The sequence below is a fragment of the Pelophylax lessonae genome (genome assembly GCF_965119305.1).
Source record: "Pelophylax lessonae genome assembly, chromosome: 2".
Lineage (NCBI taxonomy): Eukaryota > Metazoa > Chordata > Amphibia > Anura > Ranidae > Pelophylax > Pelophylax lessonae.
This window is the reverse complement of record NC_138769.1, coordinates 345907740-345921035: the sequence shown is the minus strand read 5'-3', so window position 1 is coordinate 345921035 and position 13296 is coordinate 345907740. Positions and strand designations below refer to the sequence as shown.

The window sequence follows — 13296 nt, the reverse complement described above, 5'->3', positions numbered from 1 at the left end:
GACACCTAATGGAAAAATCCTGAAAGTCGCACATTTCTGCAAAACCCTGTAGAAAAGTGTATGACAGCATAAGCCCAGGCTCCAACTAGACCATGCCTTTCACTTTTTAGTGATGGGGAAATTAAATGCAGCCAGCCAAATTCTTAAAAAATCGTAATGAAGGCACGTCTACCTGGTGCTCTTCAAAAACTGATGTAACAGTTTGTCTTATATACAGTAAAGGAAACCTGTCCTGTAAAGGTATATATAGAATGATGTTGATAACTGCCTTTTGAAAATTCTAGTTAAATCGTATGCAGATCAGGGGGTGGAGGTCCACTTTAACTTTGTCTTTGTAAAAAAAAAAAACAGTACCTGCACATGGGAATGAAATTCAGATGAACTTAAAGATGTATTAAACCTAAAATCAATCATTTATTATATTTCAGCTTGCCAATTTTTAGATGTGGTGGCTGCACTAGTTTTCTTTTTTTAAACTTTCTTTCTTTAATTTTGTTTACCAGATAATCCAGACAGTAATTCTGTCGTTCTTCAAAATAACAAGCTGTCCTGCAGATGTAGCAGTTGGACGGCTGATGCAAACCATTTTCTACTGACAGGGGTGCTTACAATGATCAATGGTTACTTATTTATGTAAAACATTTATCCCAAAATGAAGAAAAAAAAAACTGAAAACAATTGCTTTAATTTGCTTATAAAGTATGAACTGGAGTTTAGCTTCTATTTGTTAATGTATCTAAATTTGCTAGTAAATCTAACACCCCCCCCCCCCCAGACTGACAATGCTGCTGTCCAAAGGTGTCTCTGTTGCTTCTTCTTCCAGAGTGTTGATACTCTAATACAGGAGGTGTGTTGAACAACTTATTTACTGACACTGAAATACCTACAGTAAATATACTCTGGTATGCCAGAGATGGCTGGATGTCCAGGGACTGGCTCCACCACAGCTCATCATGGACAGGCTGTTACAAACATAATGTGTACAAGAAGCTCATTGAGTACATAAACTCCTCTGTTATCATCTCATGTATGCTAAGGAACTGTGCTATACACCACGCTGGTTGTTCGCTGTTATGTATTTGAATGTCTGCCCTATGTTTGGTTTGTACATAAACTCGCACTGCAGTCTAGGACAATATACAATATGATACTTTACAATACTGATTTCCACTATAAGTGCTGATTGTTTACTATGATGTATCCTAAAATGTATTTTTTCATTTCATTGTACTCTTTTACACTAATAAAAAGAGTTTGAATATTAAAAATAAAATACAGGAGGTGCGTTACTGGTCAGATCACCAGGTGAAGACAGAGAAAAACAAAACATAAAACAGTTAAATAAATGCAGCCACCACATCTAACGATTGGTAAGCTGCGAAATATTACTTTTTTGGTTTTGGGTTTACCACTTTAAAGCCCTGACTCTGACATAAAAATGCATGTTAACACTTGTAACAATCTGTGTATATTCATTAGACATGAGTACCCAGATAGCAAGCAATTGAGCTTGAGGTTTGAAAGTGACTTGCTGAGCTATTGCGAGACTTGCCAGGCTTTACAAGTTTGTTGCGCAATTGCAGCAAAGCCACATTGCATGACTCCAGATCAACTTTCTTTGCAAACATTCTGCAAGTCTGCTACAAGTTCTGGTTCAGTTATGTTGTGCAATAGTCCTCCCACCACAGGGGTAACTGTGACTTGCAGAGCTCCTGCTGTAGACTGACCACTGCAACTTTGCTCTTGGTAGAGACTTGCCACACAACTTTTCTACAAATTGGAAAAGCATCAACTAGAACTTCTGCTTCAAGTGCTCTTCAAGTGTACAACTTGCCATTGAAAATGTGCAGCAAGTTACCAAGACTTAAAACCCAACACTGCCACACATTTGTGGTAAGTTTTCCTTGCTATCTGATTAAGGACACATAACCGAACACCTATGTGTATGAACTTAACAGCGGACACCAGGCAGGGCTGACACTACTAAGTCCACAAAAATGTTGAGTGTTGTCATCCTACGACAAAGCCTAACAGGGCCTAGGAACTGAAGGCATTAATTGCACATCAATTATTTTTCTATACTTGCAGGGTAGAGATAGGTAGTTCTGACACACATTTACAGAATGCTTGTCCCAGACCTCTAACTGAAACATATGAAGTCAGATACAGCTAGGCATCGAGCATTTCAGAGGGAGCCCAGCAATGGCAGCCCTATACTCTTATAATCATAGAGTCAAAAAAAGGTTGAGTGTACATCCAATTTAATAAGAGATCCTTCCGGTCTAAACAGCTCTTATCTATGATCTTGGTGGAGCAGTAGATAGCAAGTAGGACATAAGGAGTGCTCAAAATTCCTGAAGGTGCTTGTTCAAAGATATTTGAAAACCTTTCCAGCAGCAAATTATCATTTTATTTTCCCTCCTAAATAGGGAATGTGCATTTCACTAGATGTAATCTAAAAACAGCCAAAATCAGTTAGGAGCATGATAGGCTGATGTACCATTTAAAAAAAAATAAAAATACATATATGTTGTTTTTTTTTCCTCAAATAAATATATTGTTTAGATTGGAATCTTTTTTTTTTTTTTTTTCTTTCTTTCTTTCTTTCTTATTTTTCTGCTTTAAAGGGCAGGTAAATATAAAACAAACTACAGTTTTTTTGTGGCAAAGTTCATTTCCTAAAGTTATTAACCTCCTTGGCGGTAATCCCGAGCGTGACTCGGGGTGGATTTTTCATATCAGGAGCGGTAACCCCGAGTCACGCTCGGGGTGGATGTGCAGAGCGCGCAGCAGTGTTCTCTTACCTTATCCTGGCGATCCAGCGATGATCTCTCATTGCTGCGACCGCCAGCCGAGAGTCCCGCCGCTCCTCCGTCCCTCCGTCGGTGTGATAACTTCCTAGTTCCGTTCCCTGCAGCAGCAATGCTGCATGGGAGCGGAACTAGGGAGGGAAATTAAAAAAAAAAAAAAAAAAAACGTTGCACAAAACACAAAACACATTTTATATGTATATATATATATGCGCATATATATATATATATATATATATATATATATATATATATATATATATATGCATATATATGCATATATATATGCGCATATATATATATATATATATATATATATATATATATATACACCGGTATATATATATATATATATATATATGCATATATATATATATATGCATATATATATATATATATATATATATATATATATATATATGCACACACACATATATCTATATATAATATATAATGCATGAATTATAATCTAATCAATAATATAATTTTATTATATATATTATATATTAAATAATTAAATTATATTATTGATTCGATTATAATTCATGCATTTGTGTTTCAAATTTATCACATCTGGGATGTCTACTAGAGTCTTGTTTTGGTCAGGTTTAAGTCAGTAATTACTAAGAATTGTAGGCCTATAATACATAACGCCAAATTTCCATGAAAAGAATTGTACCGCTTTCGGTATGTAATTCCTGACATAATCATACCGCCAGGGAGGTTAAAAACAGATGTGACTGTTTAAGTCCAGCATTAGGATGCCCATAGACATTCAATGACTGATTCTAATGGGCCATACACACTATAAGATTTTCTGAAGACTTTTCCCTTTAGATTTACCAAAACCAGATAATATGAGGTCAAACCTAAACACTTTCAATTTGTATGCAATCTGGCAGGCCCTTGCACTACATAGAAAAGGTAAATCTGAAGGAAATCTAACCACAAAAGTTGGATAGTGTGTATCCAGCTTAAGTCTGTAGGTCAGCAGCAGATACTGCCAGCCAAACTTTGCCAGAACGAGAAGTGACTGGATGGGTTGGAAAACTTTCTTCATCCCCGATGTTTTCCTTAAATATACCCATGTATTGCCTGCAGCGAACCTTCACTACCTCGTCTGTAGGCTAAATGCATGATGTGAACATTTTGAATTGCCTCTAAATATTTGCACTGAACGCTACTCTGCTTTAAACAAATCAAAAATAAAAAGTAACATATCCTCTATAGCATTTTAAAACTAAGCAGCATAATAGAAAAATTGGTTTAGTAGTGTGTAAGACAGTGCATTCTGTTGTATGACCAACCGCTTTCCCAGTACAGGACTATCTGAAAAACCACCCCGATGAGCATGAGAATTTTATCTGCATTTAAAGAGAAATATTCCTTGTAGGCCTGACTGACTAGTTGATTGACCCCCTCCAATTTAGCTTTCCTGCAACCCTACAAATGTGAGTATTGGTCCCATATTACTTTGGATTTACACAACTCTATATAAATGAAACCCAAGTACTAAATTCAGAAGGATCTCTCCTGGGACTTTATATTCATTGTCCTCTTTTTCACTCTTCAGCCTTTGAAGTTTTTTCTTATGGTATCCTTTTACTGTAGCAAACTTTATGTTTTGAAATGCATTGTTAGTGTTAACTGCTCTTGATTACAGTTCATTGGTGGCTTTAAATTCTTGTTTTACACAATTTATTTATAAATCATTCAGAACTTGTACAGTTTAGTATATGATTATAGTATACTGACAGAGGCCCACCATAACTTGAGATAATCTTACAAAGGGTCATACCTTGAAGAACTAAGTAAATAAAAGTCATAGACAGCTGAAGACAGTCAAAACAGAAAATTATTGCCTGTTGAATAGAGGAGGATTAAAACCTTTTGTGCCCTTGCTAGGAGACAAATTGGGATGGGAAAACCAAAATTTTATAGTGGTCTCTAGAACAGGAGGTAAGGATAAATCATCCAGTGGGGGTTCTGGTGACAAATGTCTAAAGCCCCGTACACACGATCAGATTATCGAAAGATCTGTCGTCCGTTTTTTGTGGCATGCTAGTCTGATGTGGAAAGTGAAGAGGTTTTTTTCATACGAATTTTCCCGTACGACAGAATTCTACTTCAGAAGTGATGTCATGTGTTGGATTGATTTGTATGTGTTCTTTTGTCTCTGAGCATGCCTAGTCGAAATCTGTACTAATGAGATGAAAATCGGACGTTGTATTACGGACGACAAAAATTTTATAGCCTGCACATCAGGATTTTGTCAGCCGAAAAGTCAGATTCGGCTGTCCAAAGCACCATACTAACAATCCGAAAATCGACAGATCGGTCGTCGGACGAAATTTCCCTTAAAAAAAAAAAAACAGATGGAAAAAACGGATGAAAAAAACAGATGAAAAATGGATGAAAAACGGATGAAAAAACAGATGAAAAACGGACGAAAAACTGATACATTTTGACGTGACTGAACTGATGAACTGAACAGACCGTATGTGTGAAAGGGGCCTTAGTGTTACGCTCACAAGCTACTTAGCATCCATATCATTATTATGAAAAAATGTATTTGATGTTAGGTCCACTTTAAGTGCTCTTTTTGTCACTTTCATGCATGCTAAATGGGCATTAGGGCATTAGATATTTGTGTGTTCAGGAGAGGACAATATATCGGAACTTACTCAAGCAAACCTATGCCACTTAGAACTGGAAGATGTGAATATCAACTGTAATCCAAAAAGGTTAGATAGTTGCATAGTTAATCTGGTTGAAAAAAGTTACAAGTCCATCCAGTTCAACCAACATAGAAAAAACACACACACACACACACACACACACACACACACACACACACACACACACACATAAATAGAAAACCTCCATAAATACAATCATATACACACAGTGGATCCAGAGGAAGGCAATAAAAACCCAATAAAGCATGATCCAATTTTCTCCAGTGGGGGAAAAAAAATCCCTTCCTGATCCCCCATTAGGCAATCTGATATTCCCTAGATCAACTTTACTTACTGTATAATTATCTGTATCCAAGTATAATATGTGCATTTAGGACTTTTTAAAAACAATCTAGTTAGCTGACCAGAAGTAGCTCTTGAGGGACTCTATTCTATATTTTCACAGCTCTTACTGTGAAGAAGCCATTTGTAGATTTAATCTATTTTCCTCCAGACGTAAAGAGCGCCCCCTTGTCCTCTTTGATGACCTTAAGGTGAATAGCTTTACACTGAGTTCACTATATGAACTACTAATGTATTTATAAATGTTGCTCAAATAAGTTCCTCTAATCTTTCCTCAAAGCTCACCTCTTTCTCCAGTTCTCCAATATCCTTTTTGTGATCTGGTGCCCAAAACTGAACTGCATATTCCAGATAAAGTCTTACTAATGATTTGCACAGGGGTAAAATAATATCTCTCTCTCTCTGCAGACCATACCTATTTCAATACAAACAGTGATTTTGCTCACTTTGGAAATCACAGCTTGTTATTAAATGCTATTATTAAGCTTATGATCTACCAGAATGTCCAGATCCTTCTCCACCATTGATTTCCCTAGTTGTACCCCCCCCCCCCCCCCCGGTATGTACCTACAGTAGTTGCCCAATTAAACAGTGCATTGAGGTCGGCTTGTAAGTTGGAGACAACCTGTAAGGACATTATTCCACTGCATAACCTTGTGTTATCTGCAAAGACTGAAATGGTACTTTTAATCCCAGACCCCATATTATTTGTAAACATATTAAAAAATAAGGGTCCCAACACTGAACCTTGGGGTACAACACCACTAATAACCTTAAACCATTCAGAGAATGAATAATTAACCACTACTTTCTGAATATGGTATTTTAGCCAGTTTTCTATTCATTTACAAACGGATTTTTCTAAGCCTGTAGACTTTACCTTACACATTAGCTATGTGTGGGGAACTATGTCAAATGCTTTTGCAAAATCCAAGTATACCACATCCACAGTCACTCCTCTGTCCAAAGTTTTGCTCACCTCCTCATAAAAAGAAATCGGATTTGCCTGACAACTTCATTCTTTCATGAATCAATGCTGACTTTTACTTAACCACTTAAGCCCCGGAAGATTTTACCCCCTTCCTGACCAGGCCCTATTTTGCGATTCGGCACAATTGCGCGGTTGTGCGATGCTGTACCTAAACAAATTTGACGTCCTTTTCTTCCCACAACCAGAGCTTTCTTTTGGTGGTATTTGATCACCTGTGATATTTTTTAATCATGCGCTATAAACAAAAAAAAAGAGCGAGAATTTTGCAAAAATAACAATATGTTTCACATTTTTTTCTATGAAATTCCCAAAAAAAAAATGTAAAAATCAAAATTTTTTAACATTTTTGCCCAATTTGTATTCTGCTACATATGTTTGGTAAAAAAAATCACAATTAGCGTATTTTGATTCGTTTGCACAAAAGTTATTGCGTTTACTAACTAAGGGAAAGATTTTTGTCATTTTTGTTGTTTTTTTTTAACGAGTAATGGCGGCGATCTGCGATTTTTTTTTCGGGACTGCGACATTGCGGTGGACAGATCGGACCCTTGACTGACATTTTTGACACTTTTGGGGGTACCAGTGACATTACTACAGTAATCAGTGCTATAAATATGCACTGTTACTGTAAAAATGACACTGGCAGGGAAGGGGTTAACTTTATTGGGGAAGGAGGGGTTAAGTGTGTCCCTAGGGGCGTGTTTCTAACTGTGCAGGAATGTGGCTTTACATGTAACAGCACAGATCAACGGTCCTACATAGCAGGACCGTATGATCTGTGCTGTTACACAGGGAAGAATGACAGGCGGCTTTGTTTACATTAGCTGACTGCCTTTCTCCCTTCACAGCGGATGATCGCGAGTGACCGGCTGGTCACACGCACGGAGGTGTCCGTGAACGAGCCGGGGCGGGAGCGCGCCTCCGGCGGCGCGCGCTCGCCCCCTATTGGCTTACAGGCTAGTGACGTACCCATACGTCACTTTGCCTGGCCGGGGCTGACCCTTGCAGTATATGTACTTGCTGCGGTCGGCAACCGGTTAAAATGCTTATTTCTACCAAAAACGAATCTATGCTGTCTTTTAAAAAAACTACTAAAAGTTAAACTAACAGGTGTATAGTTACTTGGTAAAGACTTTGACCCCTTTTTAAATATAGGCACCACATTGGCCTTACCCCAATCCATCGGTACTATTCCAGTCATTAGAGTCCCTACAAATTAAAAAACAATTGCTTTAAATTGACAGAGCTCAATTATTTTAGGACCCATGTGTGTATGCTATCTGGTCCAGGTGCCCTATTGACCTTTATTCTGTCTAAATATTTTTGGACCATATCAGTTTTGAGTCATAGTGAATCATTTGGGGCTGTGTCAATTTCATCCCCATTATGGACATGAGCTCCCCCGTGCTCCTTTGTATACATAGAGCTGAAGAAGGTATTTAATAAATTTGCCTTCTCTTTGCTATACACAAAAGGAATATAGAAACTTTGAACCCTGAGTACCATATCCTATTGCTTACAAGACTAAAATATATCAGTGGTGAGATTACCCTATGCAAGACAGTATAGCAGGTTCCACTGTTTTGCTGTTGGATTCCACAACAATATGAATATTGTACATTATTGAAAAGAGTATGACTCATGTGGCTTTTTATTAGTCTTGGTAACTAGGCAGAACTTGGCATTTTAATGTGGATATTTCACCCAGAAAGTAAAATAAGTCATCTTGTGTGCATATAAACACTAACGTATAGGTTAATGCTGGAGCTGACCATTAACTTCCTTTAGGTAACCATACCAATAATCCCAAAAATTATACTAAATGCAGCAGCAGGACTCAAATACAAATATATTCTGGCACCTGCACGCACCTTTCTTAAAGTAGAACTAAAGGCAAAAGTATTTTGTTAATTTTAAATAGACTAAGGGGGGTTTACAACCCCTGTTAGGTTTTTTTTTCCAAGCCTGTCCCCATTGGGTAGATTTGTCTTCACATCCTGCCCCCTAGCCCAAACAGGAAATCCCTCTGTTTGGGATTTTCTTTCATGGTAACTCTGGGTGAAAACAGTAATCAAGACAAACAGGGAGCACAGACAGCAAAAAAAACTTAAGAGGTCTTTTAATTCGTCTACACTCTATACATAACAAAAATCCCTCCATTACCATACTGGTGACAACCTAAAATTTAAGAAATTAAAAAAAAAGAGATTATATTTTATGTTCACTCTTGGTGATAATGGTAAACAGGACTAACAAAGAGGGTACATTTCCCTAACGGGGGCACAGACTGCAGTAAAAAACCGGACATGTGTTCTAGTCCTTCCCCAACCTATCCAAAACGAAAGAAAAAATGTTCCATTTAGTTATACTTTAAGTCAGATATTGCACTGGTACCCCAAAAAATGCTTCATAAGAGGAAAGAACCCTTAGCTCTCATGGTTACACTAGGATCCACCCTACCTGCTCTTTTTGTCTTCGTGTTGGCTGCAGAGTATGAAATGCAGCCTTACTGGCCAATGGGAAGATAAGAATGGCATAATACAAGAACAGTGGTCCTTATTTCATACATACACCGATTAGCCCAACTGCCAATTTAAAGTGTTTATTTTGACATGGGTTTTGGATTAAACAATGCAACAGAAAAGAGAAAAAATGGATAAGCTGCTCAATCAGGGAAATATGTAACAAAGAAAGGCAATTCACTAAAAGTTTACATAGATGAACAGTACTCTTCTGCGCCCAGTTCTGCCAGGTATCATTAAGCAAGCCTTTCTGTGGTATTATTTAGATCTCTGTCCTGCATCAGGTCCAAAACATATGACACAATGTAATTTGTTTCTCTATTGTCATCTCTGTTATCTAGCAAATGATCACCATATGATAGCAGCTAGCAAAAGTGCATCAGTCATCACTGCTTTGTGAACCAGTGTTTCACCAGAATCCTTTTATCATGTGCTCCTTTATAATGTCAGATGTATGCTAAGTGCCCCCTGGTGCCTGTCAATGTATGTAAAGCAAGTCTGTACATTTTGTAGTACATACCCTCTATATTCTTCTTGTTGTGTGTTTTGCATCAGGTGTATTATTTTTGTTAATCATTTTATATGGGTATGCTTAGTCTTAGATGAAAAGATAATAATATTCACTGAGCCTTTCAGGACTACCCCTAGGGTTACAGGTGCCGCTGCTTCACAAACTGTATTGTACACAAAGAAATGAAATGTGATAATTGCACTGTAATCGTAATTTGGACCTCGTTGCAGACTTATGGAGGGGCTAAAGGTGCTCAGATGTTAGTATACTCGTTAGACCATATATTAAATCCTTTTCTGTGGGCGTGTCAGGAAGGGATGCCTTTACCACAGATGCATCAAAAAAAATTCTCAGAATTGCATATTTGCCATCACATTGATTTACTGGCCAATATCCATTGTATGGAAACCCTAGATTCTGAAAATAACAGAAAGAGGGACAATATGTGTATAACACTGTACTTAAACTAGTACACCTGAAGTAGAGATCCAATGTAATGAAACTCCCTTGCTGATAATCGCCTTTCTACATATCCTGGAGCCGCCTGCCTTCTTAGCAGATGCCTCTTTATTGAACTCAGTACATGCGGAACATTACAGTGACAGGCAACTGCAGAGGCATAAGAGTGATGGAGAAACACCAACTGTACTGGATGTTCACATCAGAGTAACATAAATCAATATAACTGTACAAAAAACAAAAGGATGACAAAAAAAAAAAAAAATTCTTGGGTGACTGTCTTCTTTAAGTAATTTAAGATTCTGACGAAGTAAGAAAGTACAGCAGATGTGCATAAAAGATGGTGCAATGTGTTATAAAAATCTGCGGCATCAATGAAGACTATAAACTCACAAAATACATATAAACCTTCAACATCCATGTGGTTTGTCTTTCATGACCCCAAAACCAGCAAGGAAATATTATTTCTCTGAAAAAAAAAAAAAAAAAAAACTTTCCATTTCTCTGTTCTACATAACTAACCATGATCTAAATTTGTCTGTTTCAAATTAAAAAAAAAAAATTGTAAATTTGACCTTTCAGAAGCTACTTTTGCTAAACACATGCGTTCATTACAGAACAGACCTCTCACTCTTTTCTGCAATCCAAATAATATTTTATTTTATTTTTTTTTAAATTCCAATCACGCCCACAAATGTTTGTTTCCAAATCTGATAACCGGAGCATCTTCTTGGCACTAAATCCTTGCAACGATCCAAAGATGAACAGCAAAAAATGAAACACTGGGAGAAATGTTTTCCTTGCTTAGTTTGACCACTTACAACAAGCTCTATAAAAACCCCATCAGACACCATGCGTGTATATGTGCACTGTGCAAATGGCTTGAGATTAAGCTGAGAGTTTTCAAAACTGGCTGTCAGTAAATCAGCATCTCCTGTCATGCAACCATTTCTGTTTCTCTTGCTAAACTAAACTGTTTTCCTTTTGCCATCAGGTTATAATATATCACTGTATATATACATTATGAATATACAAACGAAAGCACACAAATGATTTTCATTGTAGAGCTTGGATGACTTGATCTATAATCATCCACTGCAAGACTTTTTCTTTCAAAGCAAAACATGTAAATCAATACTCACTTAAACACGAAAAGGTAGTAAACAGCAAAAAATCTGAAAACTCAGAAACTGTTAACCTTACCTTCTGTAGAGTTTCCAATTTGAATGAATGTATATCTGTACGATTGCAATCCTTTCCAGAGAATCACTCCCAAAAAAAAAGCATCAACCGGCGCAAGGAAATAAAATAATTAGAATAAAAGGTTCCAGAACTGTGGGTTTGTTTCTTCTTATTGACACAAAGTAGTTAAAGAGCAAAAAGTAAAACTTCAGCTCTTATAACTGTGCTAGTGATAACTCCAACTGGCTTTCAGAGAGAGAGAAAGAGAGAGAGAGAGGTCTGGCTGTGTCTGCATTGTAGTCCATCAGCAAAACCAAGTGTTCAGGCAGTGTAAAAAACCAGCGTGTTAGCTCCTCTGGCTCCAACCACTTTCATGCAGAGACTGACTCTCACTTTCCCTCTCATTGTTTTTTTTTTTTTTTTAATGACCAAAGCATCAAGTTAAGCCAGATATCTGCAAGTGCCACCTCCTCCAAGGGTAACAAAGATTTTTTTTTTATTAACTCTTACCATTCTCCTTTCTTTAGCTGCAAGGTTACAGAATAAGGGAATGAAATAGATGACAAATGGGGGTTCATTTTGCAGCACATCTGTAGACTTGTGTAAACCCCTCTTCCTTTTTTTTTTTTTTTATTCATGCATCCTTGCCAGTTTAAATTAAACACAAGTTACTGAGACTACTGTAACATGTCCTTTGTGTGAAGTTTACCCCCTCAAAATAAAGTTATTTGGGAGTTATAATACAACATCTCAGTTATAATTTTAACCTGTTTTCCGGTGGATGGAATCGTATGATTCAGATGATTTTATAATGTTTATATGTGAGTTACATATTATATATATATATATATATATATATATATATATATATATATATATATATATATATATACATATTTGCCAGCACACAATGGATCTTGCAAAAGCAGTCCAAAAGCTTTATTGCAAAGAGGATCACAGGCATGTGACGAAGGGGTCCTGCGTGGCTCCAAAACGTTACACTGTTTTTTGATGTGGTCCTCTTTGCAATAAAGCTTTTGGACTGCTTTTGCAAGATCCATGGTGTGCTGGCGAATATGTATCTACTTGTAACAGATCCTGTGTCCAGCTGGTGATCGCTTCAGCACCCAGTATATATGTGCCTATATACCAGGAAGGTGTGTATGGGAATATGAACTCTACATATTATTATGTATAGTCTGCTTCCATAAAAAATAATTTTTGTGAACTGGTGCCTACCCTAAACCCTATCTCCCTGTTTGTAATAATAATTTTAATAAAAATATATTTTATTTTTAGGCGTCTTTCAGAACACCCAAGGTCACCTTAACCACTTCCATACACAGCAGTTAGACACCCTTCCTGCCCAGACCAATTTTCAGCTTTCAGCACTCTCACACTTTGAATGACAATTGCTCAGTCATGCTACACTGTAACCAAACAAAATTTTTATCATTTTTTTCACACAAATAGAGCTTTCTTTTGGTGGTATTTAATCACAACTGGGGTTTTATTTTTCGTGATATATGCAAAAAAAGAGCAAAAGTTTTGAAAAAAAAACACTTTTTTTTAGTTTCAATTATAAAATTTTGCAAAAAAATTATTTTTCTTCATACATTTGGGCCAAAATATATACTGCTACATGTCTCTGGTAAAATTAACCCAAATTAGTGTATATTATTTAGTCTGTGTGAAAGTTATTGAGTCTAGAAGCTATGGTACCAATTACTGAAAATTGATCACACCAGATGTACTGACGGCCTATCTCCTTTCTTGAGGC

At 36.9% G+C, this 13296-nt stretch overlaps 1 protein-coding gene across 1 annotated transcript in view; it reads right to left on the bottom strand.

Moving 5' to 3' along the window:
- Positions 1–11876, bottom strand: part of RSPO1 (R-spondin 1) — a 217801-nt gene extending 205925 nt beyond the window's left edge. The window contains exon 1 of the mRNA XM_082245663.1: positions 11538–11876. The gene's annotated coding sequence lies outside the window, so the exon portion shown is untranslated. The remainder of the gene's footprint in view (positions 1–11537) is intronic.
- Between the last annotated feature and the right edge of the window lie 1420 nt (positions 11877–13296).